The sequence below is a fragment of the Macaca mulatta genome, chromosome X, assembly GCF_049350105.2.
Source record: "Macaca mulatta isolate MMU2019108-1 chromosome X, T2T-MMU8v2.0, whole genome shotgun sequence".
Taxonomy (NCBI): domain Eukaryota; kingdom Metazoa; phylum Chordata; class Mammalia; order Primates; family Cercopithecidae; genus Macaca; species Macaca mulatta.
Window position 1 is genome coordinate 161,104,744 of NC_133426.1, and position 14,526 is coordinate 161,119,269.

Sequence of the window (14,526 nt, forward strand, 5' to 3'; positions counted from 1 at the left end):
TTTAATTGCGTCGATTTGATTCTTCTCTCTTTTCTTCTTTATTAGTCTTGCTAGTGGTCTGTCAATTTTGTTGATCTTTTCAAAAAACCAACTCCTGGATTCATTGATTTTTTGGAGGGTTTTTTGTGTCTCTATCTCCTTCAGTTCTGCTCTGATCTTGGTTATTTCTTGCCTTCTGCTAGCTTTCGAATGTGTTTGCTCTTGCTTCTCTAGTTCTTTTAATTGCGATGTTAGAGTGTCAATTTTAGATCTTTCCTGCTTTCTCTTGTGGGCGTTTAGTGCTATAAATTTCCCTCTACACACTGCTTTAAATGTGTCCCAGAGATTCTGGTATGTTGTATCTTTGTTCTCATTGGTTTCAAAGAACATCTTTATTTCTGCCTTCATTTCGTTATGTACCCAGTAGTCATTCAGGAGCAGGTTGTTCAGTTTCCATGTAGTTGAGCGGTTTTGATTGAGTTTCTTAGTCCTGAGTTCTAGTTTGATTGCACTGTGGTCTGAGAGACAGTTTGTTATAATTTCTGTTCTTGTACATTTGCTGAGGAGTGCTTTACTTCCAATTACGTGGTCGATTTTGGAGTAAGTACGATGTGGTGCTGAGAAGAATGTATATTCTGTTGATTTGGGGTGGAGAGTTCTATAGATGTCTATTAGGTCTGCTTGCTGCAGAGATGAGTTCAATTCCTGGATATCCTTGTTAACTTTCTGTCTCGTTGATCTGTCTAATGTTGACAGTGGAGTGTTGAAGTCTCCCATTATTATTGTATGGGAGTCTAAGTCTCTTTGTAAGTCTCTAAGGACTTGCTTGATGAATCTGGGTGCTCCTGTATTGGGTGCATATATATTTAGGATAGTTAGCTCTTCCTGTTGAATTGATCCCTTTACCATTATGTAATGGCCTTCTTTGTCTCTTTTGATCTTTGATGGTTTAAAGTCTGTTTTATCAGAGACTAGTATTGCAACCCCCGCTTTTTTTTGTTCTCCATTTGCTTGGTAAATCTTCCTCCATCCCTTTATTTTGAGCCTATGTATGTCTCTGCGTGTGAGATGGGTCTCCTGAATACAGCAGACTGATGGGTCTTGACTCTTTATCCAGTTTGCCAGTCTGTGTCTTTTAATTGGAGCATTTAGTCCATTTACATTTAAGGTTAAGATTGTTATGTGTGAACTTGATCCTGCCATTATGATATTAACTGGTTATTTTGCTCGTTAGTTGATGCAGTTTCTTCCTAGCCTCGATGGTCTTTACATTTTGGCATGTTTTTGCAATGGCTGGTACCAGTTGTTCCTTTCCATGTTTAGTGCTTCCTTCAGGGTCTCTTGTAAGGCAGGCCTAGTGGTGACAAAATCTCTAAGCATTTGCTTATCTGTAAAGGATTTTATTTCTCCTTCACTTATGAAACTTAGTTTGGCTGGATATGAAATTCTGGGTTTAAAATTCTTATCTTTAAGAATGCTGAATATTGGCCCCCACTCTCTTCTGGCTTGGAGAGTTTCTGCCGAGAGATCTGCTGTTAGTCTGATGGGCTTCCCTTTGTAGGTAACCCGACCTTTCTCTCTGGCTGCCCTTAAGATTTTTTCCTTCATTTCAACTTTGGTGAATCTGGCAATTATGTGTCTTGGAGTTGCTCTTCTCGAGGAGTATCTTTGTGGCGTTCTCTGTATTTCCTGGATTTGAATGTTGGCCTGCCCTACTAGGTTGGGGAAGTTCTCCTGGATGATATCCTGAAGAGTGTTTTCCAACTTGGTTCCATTTTCCCCCTCACTTTCAGGCACCCCAATCAGACGTAGATTTGGTCTTTTTACATAATCCCATACTTCTTGCAGGCTTTGTTCATTTCTTTTTCTTCTTTTTTCTTTTGGTTTCTCTTCTCGCTTCATTTCATTCATTTGATCCTCAATCACAGATACTCTTTCTTCCAGTTGATCGAGTCGGTTACTGAAGCTTGTGCATTTGTCACGTATTTCTCGTGTCATGGTTTTCATCTCTTTCATTTCGTTTATGACCTTCTCTGCATTAATTACTCTAGCCATCAATTCTTCCACTTTTTTTTTCAAGATTTTTAGTTTCTTTGCGCTGGGTACGTAATTCCTCCTTTAGCTCTGAGAAATTTGATGGACTGAAGCCTTCTTCTCTCATCTCGTCAAAGTCATTCTCCGTCCAGCTTTGATCCGTTGCTGGCGATGAGCTGCGCTCCTTTGCCGGGGGAGATGCGCTCTTATTTTTGGAATTTCCAGCTTTTCTGCCCTGCTTTTTCCCCATCTTTGTGGTTTTATCTGCCTCTGGTCTTTGATGATGGTGATGTACTGATGGGGTTTTGGTGTAGGTGTCCTTCCTGTTTGATAGTTTTCCTTCTAACAGTCAGGACCCTCAGCTGTAGGTCTGTTGGAGATTGCTTGAGGTCCACTCCAGACCCTGTTTGCCTGGGTATCAGCAGCAGAGGCTCAGTTGAAAATGCAGAAATCACCGGTCTTCTGTGTCGCTCGCGCTGGGAGTTGGAGACTGGAGCTGTTCCTATTCGGCCATCTTGCTCCGCCAAAAAACAGTATTTTCTTTTTCTTTCTTTTTTTTTTTTTTTTTTTTTTTTTTGAGACAGAGTCTCGCTCTGGAGTGCAGTGACCGGATCTTGGCTCACTGCAAGCTCCACCTCCCGGGTTTACGCCATTTTCCTGCCTCAACCTCCCGAGTAGCTGGGACTACAGGCACCCGCCACCTCACCTGGCTAGTTTTTTTGTATTTTTTAGTAGAGACAGGGTTTCACTGTGTTAGCCAGGATGGTCTCGATCTCCTGACGTCGTGATCCGCCCGTCTCGGCCTCCCAAAGTGCTGGGATTACAGGCTTGAGCACCGCGCCCGGCCGAGAAAGTATTTTCTACCTACCACGAGGCCAGGGCAACGGTATGCACTTAAAATTCTATTACAGTAGTCAAGAATTAGACCACTAGCTTTTTTTTTTCCTTCTGTTCATTGAATATAGTCACTGTGCATTTTACATACTTTCATTTAGTTTTATGACAATCCTATGAAACAAGTACTTTTTAAAAAATTGAGATAACAGTTGCATACCGTGAAATTCATCCATTTAAAGTGAACAACTCGCAGGTGCAGCTAGCTCAGTCATCAGAGCATAAGACTCTTAAAGTGAAAAATTCAGTGGTTTTTAGTATATTCACAGAATTGTGCAACCATTGCTACTATCTAATTGGTCTTAGTCTGTTTGGGCTGCCATAACAAAATACCACAAATGGGATAGCTCATAAACAACAGGCATTTATGGCTCACAGTTCTAGAGGCTGGAAGTGCAAGATTAAGATGCCAGCAGATTCTGTGTCTGCTGAGGGCCTGTTCCTCATAGAAGGTGGCCTCTTGCTGAATTCTCACATGGTGGAAGGGGGAAAACAAGCTTGCGTGGGCCTCTTCAATCCCAAAGGCCCCACCTCTAAAAAGCCCCACTTCTGAATACCATTACATTGATAATTAGGTTTCGGCATAGGAATTTGGGGGAACACAAATATCCAGACTGTAGCATAATTCCAGAACAGATTCATTACCCACGGAGACCCCAGCCCCATTAGTAGTCACTCCCCATTCCTAGTCCCTGGCAACCACTAATCTACTTTCTGTGGGACCACTAACTGAATCTACCACAAGGGACTAATGAAAACCCTGCCCTGAGAATTCATAAGTACAAGTTGGCCCTTGCTCTGGTTGGCAGCTCAAAGTTGCACTACCTGAGTAACCTGACAAACCTTAAGTAGAGAATTTAACTTCAAGTGTTTTCTTGACTGATAGAGCCCCGAGGTGCCTGGCAAAGCAAAACATGTCTTTTTGAAGGAGTCCTCATTGATACCAGACCTTAAATTCCATACATATCCATAGACGAATAAATCACTAAATAATCAAGGAAACAAAGTCCTGTGAGTGAGATCCAGCAGAAACTACAGATAACCAAACTGGACCAAAAACTTCAGATACTGAAATTCAAGATTAGTTAACATTAGAAAATTTATTAATCCAATTTACCATATTTATGGAGAAACTCATATTATCTCAGTAGGTGGAAAATATTCAATGTAATTCAAAATCTATTAATGATAAAAAAATCTTTTATCAAATTAGGCATAGAAAGAACCATCTTTAGTCGGGCGTGGTGGCTCACACCTGTAATCCCAGCACTTTGGGAGGCCAAGATGGGTGTATTGCTTGAGGTCAGGAGTTTGAGACAGCCTGGCCAACATGGTTAAAAACGATCTCTATGAAAAATACAAAAATTAGCTGGACGAGGTGGCAAGCACCTGTAGTCCCAGCTCTTTGGGAGACTGAGGCAAGAGAATCGCTTGAACCCAGGAGGCGGAGGTTGGAGTGAGCTGAGATCATGCCACTGTACTTCAGCCTTCAGCCTGGGTGACAGTGAGATTCTGTCTCAAAACAAACAAACAAAAATTCCCTCTTTAATCTGATTTTTAAAAACTATTTGTAAAACATCTAAAACACCTACAACAAATATAGTATTGAAAAGCTGAATGTATTTCCTTTAACATTTTGAACAAGACAAAGATGCCTCTATAACCACTTTTCTCTGTGTTGTATTATAAGTTCTATCCGGCAGAATAAGGCAAAAATAAATGTATCATGGTATAAAGACTGGGAGGGCAGAAACAAAATTGTTGTTATCAATGGATATATTATTGTCTATGTAGAATATTTAAAAATCTACAGATAAATTACTAAAATTAATAAATGCTATTACCAAGGTTGTTAGCTACAGTCATATAATCAATTGTATTTCTATACACCAATGACACACAGAAAATATAATTTTAAAAGACTCCATTTCGTTATGACATCTAAAATGATCAAATACCTAGGAACAAATCAAACCATATATAGGTACTGTATGGAGAGAATTATAAAATTCTGTCCGCATACATTGAAGAAGAGCTAAAAATTGAAAGAGAAATCATGTTCATGGTTTGGAAGGCTTAATTTTATTAAGATGTAGGTTCTCCTGAAATTGGCCTAAAGATTCAATGCAATCCTGATAAAAATCTCAATAGGTATGTTTTGTGAAACTTGACAATCTAATTTCAAAATATGTGTAGAGTTGTCAACAGTAAGACTAGCCAAAGAAGAACAAAGTGGGGGACCTGTCTTGCAGATAGCAAGACCTTAATAAAGCTATGGTAATTAAGAGTGTGGTATAGGCACAGAAATAGACCAATGGACCAGAAAGAAGAGGCTAGAAACAGAGTTATGCATATTTAGACACTTGATAATATGACAGGTAAATCAGCAGGAAAGGACAGACTTACACCAAGTGGTACTGGGCGTACTGGGTATTCATAGCATCAAAATGGAAACCGAAACTAGATAGAGGTGAAGGAAGGTAAGCACTTTACCTAAACTACTGTAGTCAGAAGAACAGAAGAGGGAGTGACTCCTTGAGCGAAACTTGGTTTTTACTGAGGCAAAGCTCAGAGTAGAAAAGTACTGCAACAGCAAGTCGGTTGCCTCAGAGGCTGGGTGGTCATACAGCTTGTCTTTTTTCAACATTCCGATTCCTTTTTATGGTCAGCCAGCTGTGGTTCAAGGTGATCATGTTCAAAATCTGATTTTGCTCCTTCAAATTTATTGCTTCTTGGAATTTATTGCAACTATCTGCTATTCACAGTTCCTAGAACTGCCTTTAGGTACAGCAGTTCAGTTCGAAGTTCATGAGTGGAAAGTTACAACTTTTCACAATATAAAAAAATGACATTGGACTCTACCTCACACCATATAAAAAATCAATTCCAAGTAGCTTAAGGAGCTAAATATAAAAGGCAATATAAAAGTTTTGTCTTCCAAAACTTTTGGAAGACAAATACAATCCTCAAACTGGAAGAAAGTATTTTCCACACACATAGCCTACAAAACATTAGTGTATCAGGTATATAAAGAATTCCTATCATCAATAAAGAATAAGCAAAACTACTAATTAGAAAAATGGGCAAAATCCATTAACATGATTTTCATAGAAGATAGACAAATGATCTATAAACACAAGAAAAAGTCTTCAATCTCATCAGTTATCAGGGAAATATAAATTAAGAAAACAATGGGACATAATTTCTCATTCACCAGATTGACAAACAATTAAAAGGCTGATGATATTGCATATTATCAAGGATATGGGATAATGGCAACATTCACATACTGCTGGTAGGAGTGTAAATTGATGCAATGTCTTTGGGAAGCTGGCATTGTATCATAAAATGGAACATTTGCTTACCCTTTGACCCAGCTATTCAATCACAGGGTATATTCCTTGCAGAAACTTGCACATGTGCACTGTGAGACATGTGCAAGAATATTTATGGAAGCTTTACTTAGAATAGAAAAAAACCATAGGATCAATACAAATATCCTTCTGCAGTTGATAGTCTAAATGAGTAGCGTTCTCTTCATACTATGGGACATTATGCAGAATGAGTGAAAATGGACTAACTGCAACTACGAGCATCAACATGGAAGAATATCAAAACGTTATATGAATAAAGCAAGAAAATCACAGAATACATATGTATAGCTTAGTTTTTATAAAATTTTAAAATGGGAAAGGTTATGTGTTAGATGAAAGGATAAGGGCTGCTTTGGGGGTTAGGAGGGGCTGGTGACATGGAGGGGGAGGGGAGGAGGAATTTATTATCTTTGTGGTAACTCTTTGAGCTACATACATATGATCTGCATTCTTTCCTGTATGTATATTTCAAAAATAAATTTAAAAGTTCTGGGGCACCAAGCAGAGGAACACTTCAAGAATTTTTTAAAATACAGGCAAAATTAAATAATATATTGCCAAACATATTAGCAAAAAATGTAAAGAAAAACAAGGAAATAATATTAGGGACAGAGGGAGGAGGGCTGTGAGTGTGGAATGTAAATTGGTATAACCATTATGTGGAACAATATAAAAACCTTAATATGGTGATAGTCTATAACCCAACAATTCCACATTCAGCAATTTGTAGTAAGGAACAACTTGGACAAGAGTATAAAGACTATAAAGCTATGTGTAAGGTTACTCAACAAATTGCTGTGTGAGTAGCAGGGTTCCAAATGCCCCTAACACCAAAACTCAAATGTTCACAGAAAGTGCAACTCTTCTGTTTTATTATAACTTATTGACTTCCCCCACAAGCTCCCACCTGTTGGTTAGTGAAAAAGAATTTAAGTAAATATCACTCTGATTTAAAGTTTAGTGTAAATTGATAAATTAAACAGTCATTGCAGATAGTCTCTGATAAGAATGATAGTCTCTTTCTACCATCTGGATGTATGGGACAAAGGGTGTGTGGCTAATATGCTATGGGGAAATTGGTCCCCTCACATCAGCTTGCAAATGCGACCTGGCACCCACTGGTGTCCACAGGGATGTCTCTTGTTCCCCAGTCTTTCTCTCTGTTGGTCTCTAATGCGGCCCATCATATTTTGGTTTGAGCAATGCTCTCAGTAGCTCCCAACTGGCAGCAGTACCTTAAGCTTCTGTCAGGTCCTCCCCCTAACTGACCACTCCTAGTCTTTTAAAAAAAAGTTTTCGCCTCCAATTTTATTGAGATATAATTGACAAAATTTTATATATATAAGGTACACATTGTGACGATTGATATACATGTATATTGTGAAATGATCATCACAACGAAGTTAGTTAACACATGCATCACCTCATATAGTTACCACATTTTTGTGGTAAGAACATTTAAGATCTTCTTTCGCCATACTCCATGCAAATGGTAACCCAAAGAGAGCAGGGTGGCTATATTTATATCAGACAAAATAGACTTTCAGTCAAAATCTGTCACAAGTGACAAAGAAGGTCTTTATATAATGATAAAGGGATTGTGAATCCCAAATATCTGAGACAGGTCTCTGTCAGTTTAGATAATTTGTTTTGCCAAGGTTAAGGAGACACCCATGACACAGTCTCAGAAGGTTCTGACGACATGTGCCCAAGGTGGTTGGGGCACAGCTTGGTTTTATACATTTTAGGGAGACAGGAGACATCAATCAATATATGTAAGATGTACATTGGTTTCATCCAGCAAGGTGGGACAACTGCAATAGAGGAGGGAGCTTCCAGGTCATAGGTAGATAAGAGAAAAATGGTTGCATTCTTTTGAGTTTCTGATTAGCCTTTCACTGGATACACAATTTACAGGAATAGTCAATTATGCCTTAGTCTGGCTCAGTGCAACAGTAGGGCAAAAGAAGTAATCAGATATGCATTTGTATCATGTGAATAGAGGGATGACTTTGAGTCCTGCCTGCCATTTGTTTCACAAGGAATTTCCTTGTGGGCAAATTGTGAGGGAGGCATGTAGCTTATTTATTTGTTTGTTTGTTTGTTTATTTATTTATTTATCTTTATAGCTATCTTATTTAGGAATAGAATGGGGGGGGGGGGACATTTACCTAATGCAGTTCCCTGCTTGACTTTTCCCTTTGGCTTGGTGATTTTGGAGAGATTTATTTTCCTTTCATATTCTCCCCTTTTCCTTTTAAAATCTTTCAGAGAAAGCATTTTAGAAGAAAATGAGTCTCTGGTCTCAGCTTTTGTCTGATCTGTCATGGCTAGGATGCTTTATTCCCAGACAGATAGATCCCACATTATTAGGAAAGCTCATTTTTAGCAGGTTGTGAAGTCTCATGTCCTACAAAGGGAAAATAGGAGTAGGAAGGGAGAAAAACAACAACAAACAGACATAAATTGAAGAACAATCCTGGAAAATCGATATAGGCCATATTCCTCTGAAGTCCATACATCAGTAGGCAGGTATGAAATTGGTTTATGTATAATATGTAAATAGGTTGCTGTTATTTTCTTTCTTCTGAAGTTTAAGTTGTCTAGCTTTAGTTTACAGAGCTTTAAGAAAGCACAGCTTGATTTTTAAATTTCAAATCCGGAAAAATGGGAAAAAAGGAGACTTGTAGCCAGAAAAAATTTTAGAATTCAGCCCAAACTGCAGAAAATAATAAAAAATGAAAAATGTTAGGCAAGACCAGAATCTAATTAATAATTATTTGCCATATAGGCTCCTCTTTTTTTAAATTGGCTTTGCTGGAACTTTATTCCATAAGCAATCTCGGATTTGAATTTAATGTCTTAAGCCCAGCCTATGTCTGCAAATACCTATGTTAATTGGGTGAATTCCTTACCTTGAGGTTCCAAGAAAACTTGGGGATCCTGGGCCAGTCAGAAAGTGACATTTTTTACTTACCACAGGTCAGGAACCTGTATAGGGACTGCACAGACAAGGTGTGAGGCCAGTTTTCCCAAGGGGCTTTTATTGGCTCTATAAGTCAACTTTGATTACATGAAGGAATCTGTATTTGAAAGCATGTTATTCCAGTCAAAACCTTGCTAAAAGAACCAGTGTGTCTCCAATTGTGTCCTGTTACAAAAGAAAGCAGGTTCTTATTATACTTAGGCAAATAACAATATTGCCATAAGTTGAGAATACTCACAACTACTTTCCAAATTTTGGAGAAATCAGGTAGAGAGAAATGTGCTCCAAATTTTGTTTATAGGAATATATTTTACTCAATTGTCAAAAGCTTCAAAAAGTGTCTTTGGCTCTGAAAAACAAACAAAAGATCAGCAATGTTTTAAGCAAAAAGTCATAAAAGGATTTATTTCAGTCTTCTATTAATTTAGTCCATGCAGTTAACTCCTGTTCTGCTTGATATTCGTGAATATTTCAGCTCTCTATGGGAGTCTTGGGAAGTTTTTCCTCTATTGTAGTGTCACTATCTCCAATGTTATCAGAAACCTGCACTCAAGAGCACCTGTCAGAGTCCTATGTTGATTATAAAACCACCTTTTGAAAAGGATAAAAATAAAACAACTGTGGATAACAAAAGTCTTAGAATAGTCATAGTTAAACACACAATTGACAAGAAAATTTGGTTATTTCTGTGGCATACAACAGTTTTACATAATAAACATAATTACTGCTGATAACATATGCTAAGACATCAGAATCACAGGAATTTCATACAATTCTGGAACATTCACTAATAACACAGTTATATAAACATAATCCAAAGAAGCTTAAACACTGTTTCATATTTGACAATACTTCCTGTTTGATTTTATTATATCAAATAAGCTGAATATGTCTCTTCTGAACTTCAGAGGACTAACATAAAACATTAATGAGTACTGAAGTTAAAATTTGATTTGGGAAAGTCTGTCAAATATAAAAAGTTTAAAACACTTGATATCACAAAATAGGATCACAGGTCATTGTAAAATAAGTCATTCATTTAGCCAAAGTGATAACTCAAAGTTTTTTTTTAAAGGTAAAAATCTTTAGTCTTTGAGAGAGGAGACTTAATTTTCCAAACAATAAGCCCTAATAAAGACAGCATGAGGCCAATTAAATTTTTTTCAAAATTTTATAAACAATCTATAAAATGTTAACCATCTTGACCCTAAGATATAATTTCCATAGCCTTTTTATAACCTTTATAATCTTTTATTAAGGAGTGGTTTAATGCTCCAAGAAAACCTTGTTAATCTGACACAGGGACCCATACGCTACATCAGTGTGCCTTCAACATTAATGGTTAATTTATAGAGAAACTGAACTTACTTTATCTCTCAAAATCAGCCCTTAGAATCTCATGTGCTCACCTCTTCCACGATAGTCCCTGGACCTTGAGGAGTTAAATAGCTTTAATTTCTGGCCATGTGTCTCATGAACAAAGTTTATTTTGATTGGCATCTTCTATGGGGTCTGGAGATGAGGATTTAATTGCCGTCAGTGTTTAATATTTAGCAGGACTTGGGGTTCTTTTTAGACCCAGTAGTCATAGCCCTGTAACTTAGTGGCACAAGAATTTTAAAAGCACACATAGAAAATCATATGGATGTAATAACCTTAATTTTAAAAAAAGTTTTAATCTCAGTTTTTTCCCTAAGCAAATCAAAACTTAGTAATAATGACATAGAAATTATTTTGATAAAGCGTAAAATCTGTTTATCAGGCCAGTTACCCAAAGGCAAAAGACATCTTCTGCAGTGTGACTGCTGTTCCCTATGGGGAGTTTCATTTAGATAACTTCAAGTCAAAACTAATGAAATGGGTACTTGAATTAGTTAGACATAGGAAGAATGTTTTCTGGATCATAAATGCAAATTTTCAGACTCATAAAACAATTTAAAGCCAAGAGCACTGAATATTATGTTGGAAGGAAACATTTTCTTTAGACCTTTAAGATAAAACACTTTTAGCATCAGACCACAACAAACAGAAACCAAAGGAGGGAAAAAAAAAGAAATGTACAGGAGCTGAAAATGAGTTGAAGGAGAGTTATTATTTCAGACTTTTAAAAGGGGAGAGAAAGCTGAAAAAGTGAGACACAATTAAAGTTGAACTCTGCATTAAAAAAATCATAATGTCTTATGATTTTATTAAGGGTAAAGCAAATACCTTAAGAAAATACCATTTTTCTAATCGATCCTTTAGTGTATAAGTGTTTTTTCTTTAAATATCAAAACCCGATCTCTAGCAAGACCATTATAAATGATTTCCCTTTAATTATAGACAACTTGATCATACAAGATTTGATCCCACATTTTTTTTTTCTTAAAAGGAGGAACTGAGCTGTGGCCAGACCATTCATGATATGCTTGGACTTTCTGGTTTGTCTTGACCTTCCCTCTTTCTTAAATAACCAATCATTTTATTCTGGCACACAAAAAAATACCACATAAGATTCTTTATCATATAAAATTATTTTTAAGCTGTTTTACCAAAAATACTTCTTTATTTCTATACCTTTCTTTACGTATCTCTTATTTCCCCATTCTTTTTACTTGTTTTATACATAACCTTTAAATAAGCTTTGAATTAGACAAAAATTATTCACCTTTTAATAAGAACACACATGTTTTTTAGAAAAAATGTTTTCCTACAATATATATTTTTTAATTAGAAAATACCCATTTAATGAAGTATCTATTATTTAACTTTAGATTCTAAATTATGGCAAGTTTATCTACAAGTATTTATCCCATCACATTTACCTAATTATTTTATTTTAATAGTTTACCTAGATTATTTATGAGAACTGCAATAGTCACCAAAGTTATTTTCCTGTCAACCATTTTATAGCTTGTGAATTTCAGGCATTTATCTGAGTTAGAATCTTAAGATTGAATATATGGTTATTTTATCAAATAATTCAGGATATAGCTGTTTTCATTAAACCAATAATAATGTCTTTTTTGTGAAAGATTACACAGGCAAAGATCATTCTGTTTTGGGTTGGGTTTATCGTTTAATAACCTTTATGACGGCTGGGCACAGTGGCTCAGGCCTGTAATCCCAGGACTTTGGGAGGCTTAGGCGGGCGGATCACGAAGTCAGGAGATGAGACGATCCTGGCTAACACGGTGAAACCCCGTCTCTACTAAAAATGCAAAAAATTAGCTGGGTGGGTGGTGGGCACCTGTAGTCCCAGCTACTCGGGAGGCTGAGGCAGGAGAATGGCGGGAACCTGGGAGGCAGAGCTTGCAGTGAGCCGAGATGGCGCCACTCACTCCAGCCTGGGCGACAGAGCGAGACTCCGCCTCAAAAAAAAAATAAAGTAAAATAAACTTTATGACAAGTTTTTTTTTTCTTTTTTTCTTTTTTTTAAAAATTAATTAATTAATTAATTATTATTATTATACTTTAAGTTCTAGGGTACATGTGCATAATGTGCAGGTTTGTTACATATGTATACTTGTGCCATGTTGCTGTGCTGCACCCATCAACTCGTCAGCACCCATCAACTCGTCATTTACATCAGGTATAACTCCCAATGCAATCCCTCCCCCCTCCCTCCTCCCCATGATAGGCCCCGGTGTGTGATGTTCCCCTTCCCGAGTCCAAGTGATCTCATTGTTCAGTTCCCACCTATGAGTGAGAACATGCGGTGTTTGGTTTTCTGTTCTTGTGATAGTTTGCTAAGAATGATGGTTTCCAGCTGCATCCATGTCCCTACAAAGGACACAAACTCATCCTTTTTTATGGCTGCATAGTATTCCATGGTGTATATGTGCCACGTTTTCTTAATCCAGTCTGTCATTGATGGACATTTGGGTTGATTCCAAGTCTTTGCTATTGTGAATAGTGCCACAATAAACATACTTGTGCATGTGTCTTTATAGCAGCATGATTTATAATCCTTTGGGTATATACCCAGTAATGGGATGGCTGGGTCATATGGTACATCTAGTTCTAGATCCTTGAGGAATCGCCATACTGTTTTCCATAATGGTTGAACTAGTTTACAATCCCACCAACAGTGTAAAAGTGTTCCTATTTCTCCACATCCTCTCCAGCACCTGTTGTTTCCTGACTTTTTAATGATCGCCATTCTAACTGGTGTGAGATGGTATCTCATTGTGGTTTTGATTTGCATTTCTCTGATGGCCAGTGATGATGAGCATTTTTTCATGTGTCTGTTGGCTGTATGAATGTCTTCTTTTGAGAAATGTCTGTTCATATCCTTTGCCCACTTTTTGATGGGGTTGTTTGTTTTTTTCTTGTAAATTTGTTTGAGTTCTTTGTAGGTTCTGGATATTAGCCCTTTGTCAGATGAGTAGATTGCAAAAATTTTCTCCCATTCTGTAGGTTGCCTGTTCACTCTGATGGTAGTTTCTTTTGCTGTGCAGAAGCTCTTAAGTTTAATTAGATCCCATTTGTCAATTTTGGCTTTTGCTACTGTTGCTTTTGGTGTTTTAGACATGAAGTCTTTGCCCATGCCTATGTCCTGAATGGTACTACCTAGATTTTCCTCTAGGGTTTTTATGGTATTAGGTCTAACATTTAAGTCTCTAATCCATCTTGAATTAATTTTCGTATAAGGAGTAAGGAAAGGATCCAGTTTCAGCTTTCTACTTATGGCTAGCCAATTTTCCCAGCACCATTTATTAAATAGGGAATCCTTTCCCCATTTCTTGTTTCTCTCAGGTTTGTCAAAAATCAGATGGCTGTAGATGTGTGGTATTATTTCTGAGGACTCTGTTCTGTTCCATTGGTCTATATCTCTGTTTTGGCACCAGTACCATGCTATTTTGGTTACTGTAGCCTTGTAGTATAGTTTGAAGTCAGGTAGGGTGATGCCTCCAGCTTTGTTCTTTTGACTTAGGATTGTCTTGGAGATGCGGGCTCTTTTTTGGTTCCATATGAACTTTAAAGCAGTTTTTTCCAATTCTGTGAAGAAACTCGTTGGTAGCTTGATGGGAATGGCATTGAATCTATAAATAACCTTGGGCAGTATGGCCATTTTCACGATATTGATTCTTCCTATCCATGAGCATGGTATGTTCTTCCATTTGTTTGTGTCCTCTTTTATTTCACTGAGCAGTGGCTTGTATTTCTCCTTGAAGAGGTCCTTTACATCCCTTGTAAGTTGGATTCCTAGGTATTTTATTCTCTTTGAAGCAATTGTGAATGGAAGTTCATTCATGATTTGGCTCTCTGTTTGTCTGT